The 4,678-nt window shown below is 44.0% G+C and overlaps 1 long non-coding RNA gene across 1 annotated transcript; it reads left to right on the top strand.

The window, feature by feature from the left end:
* The first annotated feature begins 637 nt into the window (after positions 1-637).
* On the top strand, positions 638-4,394 carry LOC125522112. The gene is made up of 2 exons (XR_007289633.1): positions 638-3,059; positions 3,408-4,394. It is a non-coding gene; the product is annotated as an uncharacterized LOC125522112 (long non-coding RNA).
* Positions 4,395-4,678: the final 284 nt, after the last annotated feature.

The raw sequence follows: 4,678 nt of genomic DNA on the forward strand, positions 1-4,678 counted from the left end.
CTATGGCGCAAGGCCAGGCCTTCCTGCTGGACCGGGCGATGAGTGACGCGGACGACCCCGACTTGGGGGCCGCCGCCTTGGAAGACGACTCCACGGGTGGTGGCGACGGGGCAGGCGGCTCCGGAGCAGGAGGCGGCATCGAGGCGTGGTCGGACGACGCGGCGGAGGAGGCCGGGCAGCGCCACCAGCCGGCCGGCAATAGGGCAAGGGCGAGATCCTCAGCGGCGCGATCCGCACTAGGCGGCGCACCGAAGCGCCGAGCCGGCACGCAGCGGCATGGCGCCCGGCCGAAGAAGCCCAAGGGCTCGGCTACGGCGACCAGACGAGAGGAGGCCGCCGCGAAGGCCGTCCAGATCGATTGGGGGCAGTTAACTGCCGGGAGAAATATCCGACCTAGGGCAAAAGAACTGCCGGGACATTTGTTTCTGCCGGTACAAACATGTCAGGGCAAAAAAACTGCCGAGAAAACTTAAGCGATGACGGCACACGAACTGCCGGTACATTTTAGGGCGCATTATCTGCCCGAACAACCAAACCACGGCCTACAATCTGCCGGGACCGGCCGCGAGACCGAAAATTATTGGGGCCTAAGCACGGTGGGAAAGCGCGCGAGTGACCAAATTTTGGCCCAAAACAAACGCGTACGCGCCAGCCCTCCACCAGATAGCAGCGCCCCCAGAAAAAGCCAGATAGCAGCGCCGCCCCCAAATCGACGCCCAAATCCTTCGTCCGCTCCACCAGATCGCCGCCACCGCCGCCGCCGCTGCCCCCCACCAGACCACCGCCGCCGCCGCCCTCAGCCATCCCCACCGCCGTCGCCGCCCCCAGCCATCCCACCGCCGCCGACCTCCCTCCATCCCGAGCAGTACCGCCGTCGCCCTGCATGCCGAGCACCCAAGTGACCGCAGCCGCCAATCACTCCAGGTCGGGGCCGTCGGCCGCCCTCCACCCAGACCATTGCCGTCGTCGGCAACGGAAAGCGCAAGAGGAAGCAGTGCCTTCCCAAGGGTCCACCATGGCATCGTGCTCCTCTTCTCCGCGGCCGTTCACGCTGGCGAGCATGGGGGGCTCCCGACCACGCCCTCCTCCCCGATGGCGGCGAGCACGGTGCCTCTCCACTTAGATCCGTGCCGGTGGAAACCCGATGCAGGTGAGATTTTCCTTGCCAATGTAGTGAATCTCTCTTTCTGCTCGATGAGAACTGACGGTGGGTATTGTCCAGTTGTAAGTACGAAGCCAGATTTCCCCTCCCTCCTACATCCCCCATCCACCGAGTTAGTAATTCTTCCGTATTGCTGTTTTTTTCTTTTGCTGCCAAATTGATGGAGGTGCTATTAGTGAAAGGATTGGAGACTGGTTCTAGCAGTGGTAGATTTTTCGAGAATTTCCTAGTGCTCGTGATTTGCAAAGGGTTTCAGCCAAGTTAGTGTACGTGTACCCTCCTATGATTAGTAAAATTTCGTGTGTCTGTATCCACCCTTTTTAGGTACATGGATCCATCTTTTTTTACTCAGGTTCAGACATTGCACAACTGAAGACATTTGTTATATAGCTCGAGAAAGTTTACTCACTATGGCTAACTGTTATTCCAGGATAATATGCAATGTTAAGTGCAATTATTTTCCTCATGCTACCACAATTTTTGCCAACATTAATTTTTCAGCTGCTTGATAGAATCATGGAAGGAACATACAGTGCAGTACGAGACGAGGGATGGTCTGATGATGTTGTCGAGATGAGTATGGTGCTCATACTGTTATCATTTTGTATTCAGAATCTTTGATGTTAAATGGTGGGGTGTTAAATGTAGCCCTCGATAAAAAATGGAGATTATACTACCATAGTTAGCTCCACCGTAGAAAGTAACATAACCAGCCTGAAGTATGTGTATATCTATTACTCTTTAATAGTACATGAGCTTTTGAACCTAGGAAGTCATTGCCTCAGAGTTATGCCTGCTTAGATTAATGGTTGCTATGCTAACAAGATACAGTGAAAATTAACTTTGTTTCGAATACAGTGAGTATATGACCTTATAACTGTTTATGATTAGAATTAGCAAGGTCCCTTTACCCTCTTAATGTGTTTACACTTCCTCTAATGAAATAATATGCTGTCTATGAACCTTAACAATCGTCATCTCAGCTAAACATAAAAGGAAGAAGGCCCACCAGATTTGTTCGTAGTGCACATTGTTTTTTTCTACAAAATATTGGAGTATCTGGATCACAAATCTGACCTGTAAAAATGTTCAAACTTATCGATATTTTATTCTAGAAATTTTAAAGACAATGAATGCAATTTTTTAACTTAACCTGGCTTCCTGTTTTTTGTCCTGTGAATAAAAACAAAGCTTCACTACAAGCCGATTTTCTGGTGAATGAATTAAACTCAAGGTCTCTAGCAAAGGAATCAAGTTTTTCACCTTTTGTTGGAACTTGTGATTTTGAACATCATTTTATTTATTGCCAAGGATCACCGTGACACCTATGGTTGTATGCTCTTCTCATATCTTTATTATTTTCAAGATTACTATATAGTACACGAACTACCCTGTTTCATTGGTTCAGTTTATCGTCATTCATGTTAGGATTTTCTCTTGGCTTCCTGGTTCTTCTTTTCTTTGGCGAACTTGAACAACTCTATTAATGTGTCAAAACATAAAGTCTTCCTGTACAAGGCTACATATGTGTAATCAGGTATGCTATATATCACCTTTCATTCTTTTCCAAACGTTCTGCTGTATGACTTCTTTTAAGAACAAATTATTCAACTCAGTGGACCTTGAATAGTTGAATGTCTGATATAACTTCACAATGACCTTTCTTACTCTGGTTATATTTTTCCATTTGTACCACAGTAAGGCACCTCACTTTCTGATTTCTGAGTCAAATGCTTTACCTGATGTCGGGTTCTCTCTTCAGACATACATGAAACAGTTCTTCACAAGATCATGATTGTATACATATAAAAAAAATCTTCTCATATCTTATTTGGCCCCTCTACAGCGTATGTAAAAAGTTGTCGGTGGTCCGCCACGCCTCTGCCTGCTAGTACTGGTAAATTCTTACTAGGCAACTAGATGTGCTTAATTTGTGTGTCTTGTCTAGTTCTTCCACTCTAACAAGGCCAATACATAACGTTGTTGTAAGATGAAAGTCTGGACATTATTTAGCTTTTAAACTTACAGTATACTGCTCCTACAGTGTTGTGAGATTGAAGGTCCAAGATACTACACTTCAATACAGATCTTTATCATTATTTGAGAAGTAAACTTTTAATCGGCAGTAGAGTTGTATGTAGTAAACTCTGGAATTTCTTGATTAATTTTCTGTATCTATGACTGCAATGGTTACAGATTGATCTTTACTTGCAATCTAATTTGCATGTTTGTGTGTGTTCTTCAGGAATCATGATACTACTTTGTGATCTGATTGGTGAAAGGGTATTTTGTACGGTTCTCTCATATCCGACTTGTCTTTTTCTCTGTATATAAAGTAGCATTGAAAATGTTCTTTTATTTCCTCTGACCTCTCAGAAGCTCACACCTGAATATCATGATATATGCCTTTAAGAAAACTCTGTATGTTCTTTTGAGTTAAACCAAACACCAAACATTTTAGTTTCTATACTTCTGTCAGTTAATGCTGGAAAAATGTTTGAATTTTTTTTGTTGTACTAGTTGCCTTTGTGTGCTCATACAAAAATACTAGATCCTATGATGTCAAAAATTCATACAGGTTGTGGATGACCCTTCTTTTTTCTCGAATGTTGTTCCTATTGTCTTATGTGCAGTTTTTTCAAACAGAGTTTGATGAGTCTTCACTATCAGGAAACTAAACTTAATATTAGAGGCAATCACACCATGCCATTACGGGTTTAATTATTTGTCCAGACCTGAAACTGTTGTCATGCTTTCCAGGAAGGGCAACTAGATGTGCTTAATTCATGTGCCCGGGCTTGAAACCGCGGACATTTTTTAGCTTTTTATTAAATAGAATATTCACTCGATGCCTTGAAGGGAAATTTGTTGAGAAAATGTTGGGCGGTGCATCTTTGTAGATTTTGAGTATCGTAATAAATGTAATGGATATAATGTTTTCTAATACATGACTTGTGATTTGATGTCTTCCTGTCCAGGTTGAAAATGTTCCTGTAAGATTCGTTAAGACGCCTTGCCGTAACCATATGCTCTGAGCTCACACAGAAGAACTTACAGGCTTTACTCTTTGTGTTTGTTACATCTTGTACTGTCGGATGTCTAGAGACTAAAGATGCTAAATTATGAGGGAAGTCTTCATGTGTAATCAATGAATTGAAAACATTGTAAAATGTTTGATGATCAGAATTTATAATATATATGCGATGTGCATCTGCATAATCTTTTTGCTTTATTTGAATGGATGTCATCTTTTAAATTGGGGTGTGTATGTAAATGTGAAATAAATGTAATACTAGAGTCTAATAGCCTTATTAATTGGGATACTTGGCACCCCTGGCCCATCATTTGCCGGGAAAGCTAATGATTGCTGGCAAAAAATATCTGCCGGGAGAACAGGAACTGCCGGGAGAAGTTTGAGCATGATGGCATATAAACTGCCGGCACATCCCTATCTGCCGGGAATTATAATCCTCGGCAGCTGTTCTCGTGGCAGTTCTATCTGTCGGGAGAAAAACA

Source organism: Triticum urartu, chromosome 7 (assembly GCF_003073215.2).
Source record: "Triticum urartu cultivar G1812 chromosome 7, Tu2.1, whole genome shotgun sequence".
In the NCBI taxonomy this organism is placed as follows: Eukaryota; Viridiplantae; Streptophyta; class Magnoliopsida; order Poales; family Poaceae; genus Triticum; species Triticum urartu.